At 42.1% G+C, this 15,214-nt stretch overlaps 1 protein-coding gene across 1 annotated transcript in view; it reads right to left on the bottom strand.

The window, feature by feature from the left end:
* Positions 1-15,214, bottom strand: part of LOC124550796 (neprilysin-1-like) — a 487,987-nt gene that overhangs the window by 243,181 nt on the left and 229,592 nt on the right. The window lies entirely within an intron of this gene.

Here is a 15,214-nt window from a genome sequence, read left to right as displayed (position 1 = left end):
CCTGATAATGTACAGCTTACGCACTATAATTGTTGCGTACTCTTATTTTCTTTGTTTTTGCTTGCCATTGTTGTCGGAACTCAGTATCAGTTTCGTGAAGTGCTAGCACGTCGTGGCAATGCCGAAACGAAAATAGAAGTTTTCGGAAGAGCTTCAGAGGAAATTTCCTTGCTTCACTGTTACAGACAATTATTCAGCAAAATGTAACGTATGTAACTGTGCTGTATCCGTGTCTCATGTTGGTGCTGCACATCTCAAGCATCATATGGAATCAAAGAAACACAGGAAGAATCTTAGATCGGCAGGTTCCCCGCAAAAAATGACGAGATATTTTGTAATTTCAAACACACAGGAACAGAAAAACGTAGCTGCAGCAGAAGGAACACTGTCATTCCATGTTGTTAAACACCACCAAAGCTATCGTTCTAATGACTGCAGTGTTCAACTAAAAAAAAAAAAAAAAAAAAACTGATTCTAAGATTGCAGAAAATGTTTCGTGTGGAAGAACAAAGTGTGAAGCAAATATCAACAATGTTATAGCTCCGCATTCCCAGAAACAGGAAATAGCTGCTGTAAACAGTGCAAAATACTTTTCAATACCTACTGATGCTAGCAACCATGGGCTTCAGAAAATTTTTCCTCTGATAGTTCAGTATTTTTCTGTAAGTGAGGGTGGACTGCAGACGAAATTGCTTGATCTTGATGAATTGCAGAACGAAAAGTCCGAAACAATTTCCAATTATCTTTCTCATGTTATACAGTCATTCAAAATCATCTCAAAGTGTGTTGCATTTGGTGCAGACAATACTAACTGTAATTTTGGGGGGTTAATGAAGAATAAGGGTAATAATGTTTTCACACATCTGAAAGAAAAATTAAAAAAACTCTAACATTGTTTGCATTGGTTGTCCAGCACATGTTGTTCATAACACACTTCAAAGTGCTTGTGATGTTTTACCTGTTGACATTGACTGCATTGTCATGAAGTTGTACAACCATTTTCTTATCTTTTCTATTCGTGTTGCAGAACTCACTGAATTCTGTGAATTTGTTGGTGTCAGTTACAAAAATTTACTTTCCTTTGCCAAAACAAGGTGGGTTTCATTGTTGCCAGCCATAGAAAGGATCTTGAAAATGTATGAACCTTTGAAACCTTCCTTTTTGTCACAGTCTAACTCAAAGTGCTCTGTAATCTTAAAGAGTTTTTTCAGTGATTCTATAAATGAATGTTATTTACTTTTTGTACATTCACAAATGAGCGTTTTCCAACAATCCATTCTGAGCATTGAGAAGCAGAATAATTCCATATGAGAAGTGTTAGCAGTCTTCAATAAAGTTTTGAAAGTCTTAATTCAAGGAAACATGAACATTTTGTACAACTAAGTGTAAAAAAACTGCTGAATGATTGTGCTGACCAGTCTGTTAAGAAATTTGACATAGCAGTATCAACGTTTTATGATGCTTCAGTACACTGTTTATCCTCATGGTTACAGGGAATAGCTGAGTTTTCTGTATTCTCATGGATGATGTTGACAGAGCCACCAGAATGGTCAGCAGTTGAAAATACAGGGTGATTCAAAAAGAATACCACAACTTTAGGAATTTAAAACTCTGCAACGACAAAAGGCAGAGCTAAGCACTATCTGTCAGCGAATTAAGGGAGCTATAAAGTTTCATTTAGTTGTACATTTGTTCGCTTGAGGCGCTGTTGACTAGGCGTCAGCGTCAGTTGATGCTAAGATGGCGACCGCAGTATCTGCAGATGTTAGAGAATTGGTTGTTCCCTTAGCTCGAACAAGAAGCACAACAATTCATATTTCAGAGGCAGAGCGGGATAAGGTTTCATAACTATTGCTTTTGCCCAAAAATCAAGTACAACTATCACACAAACCAACCCATAAACACACCACAATCAACTGTATGGAGAGTCCTACGAAAAAGGTTACCAAATAACCCTGTGACGAAACGCGCCGCTCACCCACATGCAAACACACAAACATACACACACACACACACACACACACACACACAAATGGCCGATAAACCCCAGAAAGATTCAAACCTTCCTCCAAGAACATTATCAACTGTTCAACTGTCCGTCATGTTGTTTTCGTAGTTTGTAAACAGTGACAATGAACGTTATGTAATACTCGTCTCCCCATTAAGCTAATGGGGAAACTAGAAAAAGTGAAACATATTGTAAACACACACACACACACACACACGCACGCACGAACACACAGTTTTCCACATAGAATTAGTTAATGTTAGGTCTAAGAATAACATTCTCAGTGGTAAAACTTCGAAGTAAATAACTTTTCTACGTTAAGTTATAGTTGGAAATGACAAACTGTGGAAGAAAACAAGTGAAATAAGAAACGTAATAGGCTGGAAAACCACAGCATGCAGCAACACTGTATACATACGAAATTTTGTCTGTTCTTCAAATTTGTAAATATTGTCTTAAAAGCTCAAAGATATAGGCGTACATGTTGTATGGAACATTTTTCTTAAATGATGATTAACTGAAACCCTCAGCTGCCGGCAGGTGTTGTTGATATACCTCGATGTGAACAGCTGAAAATGTGTGCCTCCGATCGGGACTCGAACCCGGGACCTCCTGCTTACATGGCAGACGCTCTATCCATCTGTGCCACCGAGGACACAGATGAATAGCGCGACTGCAGGGACTTATCCCTTGCACGCCTCCCGTGAGACTCACATTCCCATCTGTCCACAATTATACATATGTATTGTACCTTATAGACATTTGCCCATCCACTCATTACTCGCGCACGCTTTGGCGATTCCCGTAAGAGTTTGGGCAACCTGTGAGCATTTGCACAGACGAAGGTGAATGGCTGGGTAGCCTGTAACTATATATACGAAGACAGTAATTAGTTCTCGAAAGAAGAGATACTGTTGATGACTGTGCAGCTTCTCCCTGGAATAAATGGGAAGCGTGCAAGGGATAAGTCCGTGCAGTCGCGTTATTCATCTGTGTCCTCGGTGGCTCAGATGGACTCCGGCACGGTAACTCAGCGTGGTCGGTCAGGGGGTTAGCCGCCCTCTGTAATAAAAAAAACTGAGTAAATAGATCAACGACGAACTGAAACGGATGTCTTGCGACGTCCGCCCCGAGCAGATACAACGAACGAAAAGGAACAAAATGAGATTAAAAAAAAAAAAAACCACAGCACGGTAGCTCAGCGTGTTCGGTCAGAGAGGTGGTTGGCCTCTGTAATAAAAAAACTGAGTGGAAGGAACAACAAACGAACTTGGCCGGATGTCATGTGACCTCCGGAACGACCAAACACAACGAACAAAATGCAAAAAAAAAAAAAAATAAATAAAAAAAGAATGGATAGAGCGTCTGCCATGTATGCAGGAGGTCCCGGGTTCGAGTCCCGATCGGGGCACACATTTTCAGCTGTCCACATCAAGGTATATCAACAACACCTGTCAGCAGCTGACGGTATCAGTTAACCATCATTTATTCCAGGGAAAAGCTGCACGGTCATCAACAGTATCTCTTCTTTCGAGAACAGTTACTGTGTTCATATACAGGGTGATTCAAAAAGAATACCACAACTTTAGGAATTTAAAACTCTGCAACGACAAAAGGCAGAGCTAAGCACTATCTGTCGGCGAATTAAGGGAGCTATAAAGTTTCATTTAATTGTACATTTGTTCGCTTGAGGCGCTGTTGACTAGGCGTCAGCGTCAGTTGATGCTAAGATGGCGACCGCTCAACAGAAAGCTTTTTGTGTTATTGAGTACGGCAGAAGTGAATCGACGACAGTTGTTTATATGGGGCACTGAGAATCCGCGGGAAACAACTCAGTATGAACGTGACTCGCCTAAGGTGAACGTTTTCTGTGCTATTCCAGCCAATAAAGTTTTTGGTCCCTTTTTCTTCGAAGGTGCTACTGTAACTGGACTACAGTATCTGGAGATGTTAGAGAATTGGCTGTTCCCTCAGCTCGAACAAGAAGCACAACAATTCATATTTCAGCAGGATGGAGCGCCACCACATTGGCACTTATCTGTCCGTAACTACCTGAACGTCAACTACCCGAGGCGATGGATCGGCCGCCAGGCAGCCCGTGACAGAGCACTTCATCACTGGCCTCCAACACACACACACATACTGATATCAGTGAAGGCTATATTTGCAGAGGAAGAAGAAATGTTAGCATTAAAAGTGATATTTAACGAGAACTAAAAAATTGTCCCACTTTTTGGTCAAGAAAATGTATGAAGGTCCCACTTTCGTCCGAAGAAAATATGGTCACCTTATATGAAACTAAACAAAAATATAACTAAATTGCGGATAATAATTGGCTTACCCTCGTACAAATTACCAGTTTTGCGTTAAAAACGACTGCGGGGAGAAAACAGAACAGCATATTGTTGCGCATACAATGTTTGCTCAAAATTATGTACCACGAGAAATAAGATGTAAAGATAAACATTTTCATCCAATAGTATACGTGAACTGCAGCCGTGGTTAGAGCAGACTGATAGAAAAGAAAAGGGAACCACGCATCTTCTCAGTACAGCAGAGCAATTTTTTCCTCCCAGTCAGTTTTAACGGAAAACCAGTATAGTGTTCTTAAAAAAAATATATATGTAGCTTTTGTCGCTCTAAACGTTTATCAGAGCAGCGCGTGAAGATTTGAAGTAAATCAGTCGACAACTTTTCGACCATTTTGGAAACAACGTTTCAACTTTATACAGTATTTCCTAAGAGTCTCCAGGCGCATTTCCTCTGGTGTTTCAGCAGATAATCGCAATTTCGTTCTTGCACTGTGTAGTTGAAATCAGCTCAAACATGTAGTGCTCATCACATCTTTCATTCTTTCATTGGAAAGAACACACAGAAAATGTTGTGGGGTAGACGAACCAAAGATTGCGTTTCATTGGCTGAGCACTTAGAAAATGTCAGCTGTACTAAAGAGGCTGCCCGGACGACGCTTATCCATCCTCTTTTGAAATACCGCTGCGTGGTTCAAATGGTTCAAATGGCGCTGAGCACTATGGGACTCAACTGCTGAGGTCATTAGTCCCCTAGAACTTAGAACTAGTTAAACCTAACTAACCTAAGGACATCACAAACATCCATGCCCGAGGCAGGATTCGAACCTGCGACCGTAGCGGTCTTGCGGTTTCAGACTGCCCGCTGCGTGGTCTCGGATCCTTATCAGATAGACTTAACGGATCACATTGAAAAAATTCAAAAAAGGGAAGCACGTTTTGTATTATCGAGAAATAGGGGAGACAGTGTCATGGACATGATACAGATTCTGAGGTGGAAATCATCAAAACAAATGAGTTTTTCGTTGCGGCGAGATCATCTCACGAAGTTTCAATCACTAGCTTCCTCCTCTGAATATGAAAATATTTTGTTGACGCCGGACTACATATAGAGAAATGTTCATTATAAGAAAACAAATGAAATCAAGAGTTCACACGAAAAGATATACAAGGTGTCCCAGCTATCTTGTCCACCCAAAATATCTCTGGAACAATAACAGCTATTGGAAAACGACTTTCACCGGTATCAATGTAGTGCTGGGGCCCACGAATGTACATATTTGGAAACATTCTAAGACGAAAGTATATGTGCTTTTTAACACAAACTTATGTTTTTTTTAAATGGACCTCCTATATTTTTTCTTCAGCAATCCATAGCATGACAAAGCACATACACAATGGCGTTGATTGCATCGCAATATTCCCATTACATCCCGAGATATTAAGACACGAAGTTGACGCTTGAAACACCCGATATGCGCTGCTAGCGCACGTCCTGAGGCTCAGGCGTGAACCCCATGCTGCCCGTAATTGCGATGTGATTGACATGCGTAATCACACTTCCATACTTATCAAGAGGTCCGAAACGAATAATACGGTCTGCTGCCATCCTGCTGCGATTACGGGCAGCATGGGGTTCACGCCTGATCCTCAGGACGTGCGCTAGCAGCGCATGTCGGGTGTTTCAAGCGTCAACTTCGCGTCTTAATATCTCGGGATGTAATGGGAATATTGCGATGCAATCAACGCCATTGTGTATGTGCTTTGTCATGCTATGGATTGCTGAAGAAAAAATATAGGAGGTCCATTTTAAAAAAACATAAGTTTGTGTTAAAAAACACATATGCTTTCGTTTTAGAATGTTTCCAAATATGTACATTCATGGGCCCCAGCCCTACATTGATACCGGTGAAAGTCGTTTTCCAATAGCTGTTATTGCTCCAGAGATATTTTGGGTGGACAAGATAGCTGGGACACCCTGTATGTCTTTCCGCGCTGTTCCAGAGTGGAATAATAGAGAATTCGTGTGAAGGCATTTCGATGAACTCTTTGTTAGGCACTTGCGTGTGATTTGCAGATTAGCTGCGTAGATATAAATGTAAGTAAAACTAAACGGCTTAAAATTAATACAAACAAAATCATAACAAAGGAGGTAATGCTGGGGGTTATCTCTTTTCCCCTTCCGCCCCTCTGTCGGTGCCCATTTGATGGGGGTGGGGGGCTGCATAACGCCATATTACCAATTTCTTGGATTTGTGCATGCTGATCCTGATCTTAAGGTGACGTCACCGCCAACGTGAAGTCACGTGACCAGTCACAATCTTGAAGGCCTCTATACAGATAGCAGATTTCGTTCCCGGTAGGGCGTTATTTCCTGACGAAGAAGATGGTGATAATCTTGGAAAGCTCGATTGCAACTCTGATCTGATGCGGTCTGAACAACGCGAAGACTTTATACAGGGATGCTTCCATGGAAAACTTCCAAATCGGACCGACATTTCAGCGAACAAAGCTGTAATGGTTATTTCTGGTAGGGACCCCGTAGCTGCACTTATCTACTTTAATAGAAGGAAATTACCGGGCAGCAATTTTGAATTAAAAGGATGTCACTGTTTAACGTTCCCATTGTTGTTGTGGCTATGGGGAATATAGTGTTATTCTTCTTCTTCTTCTTCTTCTCCTTCCTCTTCTTCGGACTGCAGGGCTTGAACATTTCACCTGTACCGTATTCGGCTAATCACTATCATCTCGTTCGGGGTCTTTTTACGCCCCTCCTTAATCTTTTCATTAATACTACAAATATCTAGACGATTCTTTATAGCCGCATATATTATGTGATCTTCCCTGACAACAATCACTTTCCTCAGGATTCTCATTTCTCTTGCTTGTAGCTTGCTTTTACCGCATCGTTTAGGGATCCATTACTGAGTTCCGTACAGCAATACGGGTAAAGCCATGGTTTTACAAAATTTTAATTTTTCCCCCTTTTTAAATATTATGTTTATCACTCTTCACACTGATTGATATTCGCAAACCTTATATTCTATATCCTTGTCCGTATTATGACTTATATCATACCCTAAAAAATAACAAAGCTGGGGATCTGCTCATGTGGGGGATTATGAATCATTATTTTTGAGGAGGTAAAGTATTTCTCATGATGAGACGTAACTGCAGTTTTCGTTATTGTTATGCGAAAGTTATGTTCCTTTTTACTAACTGATGTAGTTTGTAGACTTCTTGCAGTTCATCTTTCTTTCAAAATTGTGCTATTAGCTGCATACTTAAGGATATTAACATATTCATTTCTATTAATCTGTACGATCAGATTTACTGTCTGCAGTTCTTAATCAAATCATTTATACACACATTACATAAGGTTGGTGAGGGTTGCAGCCTTAGTGGTAGCGATATCTTCAGTTTTATTTTTGCCTACTTTTATTATTACTTTCATCTCCTTCTATGAGCCTTTTAAAGCTTCCCTAAAGTGTGTAGGATATGAGCTTATAAACGGTATGTCCCACAGTTTTCTTCTGTTCACATTGTTTCAAGCTTTTTCTAATTCAGCACATTTGCATGATTCAATAGAGGGAAAAAGAATTACCATGTTCGATTTAGAGGCTTCCAGTCTAACCATTACATGTGTCTCATACATAATACACCTATTAGAAGTGCAGCATGTTCATCTTAGGCCCATGTCTTTCTGACGTCAATTGAAGAGTGGAATGTCAAATGTCTAAGCTCCATTTCTCAGCAAAACAAGTTTTCAGTTCTGTTGTGTTCTCGGTACTCTGTTGCTTGCCCATTGGCATTTTTCAAGTGATAAATCATGGAGAAAATGTTTCAGATAGTCAATTAGATGATGCATGCTTTTTGTGTCAAGTATTGCTTTGCTCTGGAGTTACAAGCGTCACCCATCGAGATGTCCGCCGTTTAGTTAATGCACAGATTGTTTTGTCAGCTAAAGCATGACCCCATTCCATATACTTCCAACGCGTACAACTGACTTCTTTGATTTTAACGATATATTCCAGTCAAAACTGTCAAAGACTTTTTCTAAACGCGTGTTCCTACAGTTCTTCAGAGCCCAAACCGACCTCCCTAAAGGATGGTGCCTGCCAGTATGTCTATACGTTGGATTATATTCACACCTGATCAGAACCTGCCTAGTCATGATTTTTATTTGCGAAGCTAGGAGCAGAAAATTAAACAAAGGGTAATTTTATACATAATCAAGAGCTTATTATCACCTCTATCATCACTGTCGTGGTCATTATCATTACCATTTTCCATCCACTGGTAGATGGACCAGCCCACTAGACTCTTCCGTATACTACGGTCTAGATCTAAATGCTGTAAGGGGGGGGGGGATGGCAAAAGGAAAACAACAACGTTTAGACTTGTGCTGGTGGAATGTAATATTCAACATACCAAGAACAGGTAGTCTCTGGAATAAAAGAGTGCCTAGACGAGCAGAACAGACCATGAGCCTACTCCAAACAGATTTTTACAGGGAGGAACATCGTTAGCTATACCTGCTTCAGTCTATTGAGCGGTTCTATAGGGTCCGCCACGAATTTTTTTCCTTGTACCAACTTCTTCGTATGAGAGTAGCACTTACACCCTATGTACTGTCCGCCCCGGTAGCTGAGTGGTCAGCGTGACAGACTGTCAATCCTAAGGGCCCGGGTTCGATTTCCGGCTGGGTCGGAGATTTTCTCCGCTCAGGGACTGGGTGATGTGTTGTCCTAATCATCATCATTTCATCCCCATCGACGCGCAGGTCGCCGAAGTGGCGTCAAATCGAAAGACCTGCACCAGGCAAACGGTCTACCCGACTGGAGGCCCTAGCCACACGACATTTCCATTTCCATTTACGCTATGTACTCAACCATTTGTTGGACGAATTCCAATCTCTGTCTTCCCCTACTGTTTTCACACTCTACAGCTCCTTCTAGTACTATGGAAGTGACTCACTCATATTTTAACACTTGTCCTGTCATGCTGTTCCTTCTTCTTTTCAGAATTTTCGATATGTTCCTTTCTTAGCTGATTCCTCGGAGAACCCCTTCACTTCTTATCAGTCCACCAAACTTTCTACAGCCACCTATAGCACCACGCCTCAAAGACTTTGATTCTCTTCTGTTACGGTTTTCTTATAGGCCACGATTCACTTTCACACAGTTTTCTTTCTTTCTGTGGGCCTTGTCCCGCTTCAACGCGGGGACGGCCGTGTTATTACGGATTTGGCAGTGTTAGTTGCAGAGGATGGCTGGATGCCATTCCTGACCCCACCCTGAACACCCCGGGACGTAAGTAGTGTACCCCAGCTGTCTGAGTCTTGTGTGAGCCATGAAAGAGTGCAAACGTCTTCAAATGTCTGTGAGTCGTGTAACTTTGGCAAAACGTGGGGACCAGCCTGGTATTCACTTATCGGAATGTGGAAAACCGCCTAAAAACCATATCCACGCTGGCCGGCATACCAGTCCTCGTCGTCAGAGCTGGCGCACCTACCCGAGTCCAGGAAGCAACGCATTAGGGCTCTCAGCTACCCTGGCGGGTATTGACTTTCACACAGTCCTGTGCGCTAAACATACGTTCTCAGATATTGTTCCTCAGCTTAAGGACGGTATTTGATACAAGCATTCTCCTCTCGACCTGGAATGCCCTCTGTGAAAATCTACTTTTCATGTCTCCTTGTCCGTCAAATGTTATTTTGCCTCCAAGGTCAGTGAATCATATTATCGATATTTTTTCTTCCTAAATTTTAATCCCAGTCTTGAACATTTCCTTTGCTACTGTCATTCCTTCATCGATGTGTAGATTGAACAGTGGGGGCAAACTGGTACATCTCTATCTTAGATCCTTCATAATACGAGTATTTGCTTCTGGGTCTTCTCCTCCTATTGTTTCCTGTTGGTTGTGCGCATTGTATATTATACGTCTTTCAATATAGCTTACTCGTATTTTTCTGAGAATTTCTAACATCTTGCACTACTTTATATTGTCAGTACTCTGACAGATAGAATTATTGGGGGGGGGGGGGGCAGGGAGGAGAGGTGGGTGGGGGGGACAGACAGGAAGATCGATACAGGAGTTCATGGATGAAAGTAAAGGTGCCAGAAGATGCGAGAGCATTAAGAGACTGCCATTAAGAAAAAACACACTTCGCGAAACACTCCCAATGAACATCCTACATCAGAGCGCCAATCAGGGCGACTGACAAAGCATAGATTTTGCTGCCTCGGATGACTTCAAATTTCGTCAAATAATTTTGAACGGTCTCTAGTGTTTCCACCCTATACAGGGCGATGTTTTAATGTGTTATTCTACAAGTAAAATTGAAGAGAAAGTTCACATAAACATAGGTCCGCAAATGTTTAGTTACAGAGTTACAGACAATAAAAGGTTTTGCCTGAAATTTAGCAAATCAAATGGTTCAAATGGATCTGAGCACTATGGGACTTAACATCTGAGGTCATCAGTCCCCTGGACTTAGAACTACTTAAACCTAACCATAAGAACAGCACGCACATCCATGCCCGAGGCAGGATCGAACCTGCCGCTTTTCCGGACTGAAGTGCCTAGAACCGCTCGGTCACAGCGGCCGGCGAAATTTAGCAACTTTGCTAATATGAAACCGTCGTAAAACTGTACGCGGTTAAAGTAAAGCAGGATTTCCATTTATTTGGTTCTTATTGGTCTGGTAAATGTAATAAAACATCTCTCAGACGTGTATCTGCAGTAGTTTTCCAGAACATCCAGAGAAGCAAAATTTTTAATTTATTAAGTACTTGGCCGAATTTGTTTTTTTAAATTCCAGACAATGGCACAAAGTTTTCAACAGATGTTGTAGAGAATTTAATTCTGGAAGAATGATGGTAATAACGTTAACTGAAATTGTATGAATGTGTCAGATAATCTGTTTTTATTAATGCCATAGCACACGTGAATTCATGTTAAACCGGAAAGAACAAAGCTCGGTGTTAAGGAAGTTGTACAGTGTACATATAATTTTTACAATCCATTCACAATAAATATTTTAAAATGTCTCCACCGAGTTCAATGCATTTAGCTGCACGCGTATGAACAGATTCTGTTGCTCGTTTCAGTTTCACAGGGTTGTTCTTAATTTGTATTGCATTCATAATGCGAGCAAGTAATGCCTCACGTGTATTGACTTTGCCTTCATAACCTATGTCTTTCATCCACACCCATACACAAAAAATCCATTGGTGCTAAATCGAGCGATCTGGGTGGCCACAGATGTGTAGCTACACGACCAATACATTTCTGGGGAAAATGTTCATTTAAATGTGTAGTAGCGGCATTGGTGAAATTTGGAGGCCGCCGTCATGTTGAAAATACATTTACAGTTGCGTAGCAAGTGGAACATTTTCGAGCAAACGGAGCATTTCTTCTTGAAGGAATTATAAGTACGTCTCGCCAATTAGACGTCCTGGAGAAAGTGTGTGTTGCTTATACCACACCACACATTTATGTTAAATCGTTGCTGGAAATTGCGTTGCGCTGTTGCATTTGGGTTTGCTTCAGACCATACGTGCTCATTATGTAAGCTGTTTATACCATTTCCAATAAACTGTGCCTCATCAGCAAATGAAACGTACAGGGCTATTACAAATGATTGAAGCGATTTCATAAATTCACTGTAGCTCCATTCATTGACATATGGTCACGACACACTACAGATACGTAGAAAAACTCATAAAGTTTTGTTCGGCTGAAGCCGCACTTCAGGTTTCTGCCGCCAGAGCGCTCGAGAGCACAGAGAGACAAAATGGCGACAGGAGCCGAGAAAGCGTATGTCGTGCTTGAAATGCACTCACATCAGTCAGTCATAACAGTGCAACGACACTTCAGGACGAAGGTCAACAAAGATCCACCAACTGCTAACTCCATTCGGCGATGGTATGCGCAGTTTAAAGCTTCTGGATGCCTCTGTAAGGGGAAATCAACGGGTCGGCCTGCAGTGAGCGAAGAAACGGTTGAACGCGTGCGGGCAAGTTTCACGCGTAGCTCGCGGAAGTCGACGAATAAAGCAAGCAGGGAGCTAAACGTACCACAGCCGACGGTTTGGAAAATCTTACGGAAAAGGCTAAAGCAGAAGCCTTACCGTTTACAATTGCTACAAGCCCTGACACCCGATGACAAAGTCAAACGCTTTGAATTTTCGGCGCGGTTGCAACAGCTCATGGAAGAGGATGCGTTCAGTGCGAAACTTGTTTTCAGCGATGAAGCAACATTTTTTCTTAATGGTGAAGTGAACAGACACAATGTGCGAATCTGGGCGGTAGAGAATCCTCACGCATTCGTGCAGCAAATTCGCAATTCACCAAAAGTTAACGTGTTTTGTGCAATCTCACGGTTTAAAGTTTACGGCCCCTTTTTCTTCTGCGAAAAAAACGTTACAGGACACGTGTATCTGGACATGCTGGATAATTGGCTCATGCCACAACTGGAGACCGACAGCGCCGACTTCATCTTTCAACAGGATGGTGCTCCACCGCACTTCCATCATGATGTTCGGCATTTCTTAAACAGGAGATTGGAAAATCGATGGATCGGTCCTGGTGGAGATCATGATCAGCAATTCATGTTATGGCCTCCACGCTCTCCCGACTTAACCCCATGCGATTTCTTGCGGTTATGTGAAAGATTCAGTGTTTAAACCTCCTCTACCAAGAAACGTGCCAGAACTGTGAGCTCGCATCAACGACGCTTTCGAACTCATTGATGGGGACATGCTGCGCCGAGTGTTGGAGGAACTTGATTATAGGCTTGATGTCTGCCAAATCACTAAAGGGGCACATATCGAACATTAGTGAATGCCTAAAAAAACTTTTTGAGTTTTTGTATGTGTGTGCGAAGCATTGTGAAAATAATTGTAGAGCTGTGAAATCGCTTCTATCATTTGTAATAACCCTGTATTTGTGTTAGTGCCGATTAGTATTCAACCAGTTGCACAACTCCAAGCGAAGGGCAGGATCTTCCGGGTGCAGATGATGCACTTTTTGTTTATGGTAAGGATACGGATTATTGTACTTCAGTGTACGCTGTACCTTAGATTGCGAAATGACTAATCGTTAAGATATACGTCGTGTACTGGTACCCGGGCTACGTTGAGCAGCATCCATAATACCTTCATCATCGTATTTCACATATGGAGCGCTCGTACTGATTATGAACGCTCCCATAACATTCGAAATACTCCACTAATGGTTTGTACATTCGGAGTCCTCCGAGTTGGATAACGTACGCGATATTCGTTAACTGCAGCCGTAGGATTACCATTACATTTGCCGTAAATAAACACCATATCGGCGTATTCCTCTGTCGTAACTTTGAAAGGCATCCCTATTTCATAAATAATCTACAAACTACGACAGTTGCTATATGGTTTCACTGAAATGCACTGTTGTTATATGTTCTTTCACTGAACAATACAAATAACTGACTTGTTTCAAGGTCAGGAAACGTCTGAAACAACTCACTAACGGTTGCCGACAATGACATAAACGTTTCTACATTGTCAATCGAAAGTAAACAAATTTGCTTGCATGATAATCTTTGCTTCTCTGGATGTTCTGGAAAACTACTGCAGATACGCGTCTGGGACCTATTTTATTAGATTCAACAGACCAACAACAACAAAATAAACGGAAATTATGCTTTAATTTTACATCGTACAGTTTCGCGATGGCTTCATATTATCGGAGTTGCTAAATTTGAGGCAAAATCTTTTATTAGCCTTAACCCCGTAACTATACATTTGCTGTCCACGGCTCGTGGTAGTGCGGTAGCGTTCTCGATTCCCACGCCCGGGTTCCCGGGTTCGATTCCCGGCGGGGTCAGGGATTTTCTCTGCTTCGTGATGATGGGTGTTGTGTGATGTCCTTAGGTTATTTAGGTTTAAGTAATTCTAAGTTCTAGGGGACTGATCACCATAGATGTTAAGTCCCATAGTGCTCAGAGCCATTTGAACCATTTTTTCTAAACATTTGCGGACCTATGTTTACATGAACTTTTGTCTTTAGTTTTACATGTAGAATAACATATTAAAATATTTTCATATCTTCGTGACTCAGCCTGTATACCAGAACAAAAACTGCGGTCGCGCTCCGCTCGAAGGAAGTCAGATCACGTCGCTGGGATTGCAGCGCGTAACGTCCTTAGAGAAGTTTTTATTCGTCATCCGTGTGCAAGGTTGTCAAGAAAGGTGTTATTTGTATGTTTCGCAGGGTAGAGCAAACTGTCGTTTTCAACCACGAGTTGTGTGTACATGATCGCCCGAAGGGAAGGGGCGGTTTTACTGACGCCCTCTATGCCGCCTCCTGAGGCCCCTTTCGCGTCGATTAGGAGCGGCGGTGAGTGTGGAAATGTTTTCCTCGGCCCCCATAAGAAAACAGCGTGATTTCAACACTGGGCCTCACGGTTCTGACGTCTGTCGCAGAGGTGTCAAGAATGTGATTGACATTAGGCAAGGTGTATGTGGTGTGGGGTTGTGACGACCTTGCGTGTGACCACATTCACGTTGACACTCGGCGGATTAATGGCGAAATTTGGCGCCAGAGTGACGTCAGTAACCCACCTTTCTACTCGTGTGAATCTCAGAGCACTAGCCTAATCGCCCCATGAAATTTGGTGCCAGTGTGACGTCAGTAACCGACCTTTCTACTCGTGTATACCTCAGAGCACTGGCCTTTTTTCCACATGAAATTTGGTGCCAGTGTGACGTCAGTAACCCACCTTTCTACTCGTGTATACCTCAGAGCACTGGCCTTTTTTCCACATGAAATTTGGTGCCAGTGTGACGTCAGTAACCCACCTTTCTACTCGTGTGAACCTTAGAGCCACGCTTTTGGACCGTTGCATAGGA

This window comes from Schistocerca americana, chromosome 9 (genome assembly GCF_021461395.2).
Source record: "Schistocerca americana isolate TAMUIC-IGC-003095 chromosome 9, iqSchAmer2.1, whole genome shotgun sequence".
In the NCBI taxonomy this organism is placed as follows: Eukaryota; Metazoa; Arthropoda; class Insecta; order Orthoptera; family Acrididae; genus Schistocerca; species Schistocerca americana.
The sequence above is the reverse complement of the archived record's forward strand: the minus strand, read 5'-3'. Positions and strand labels throughout refer to the sequence as shown.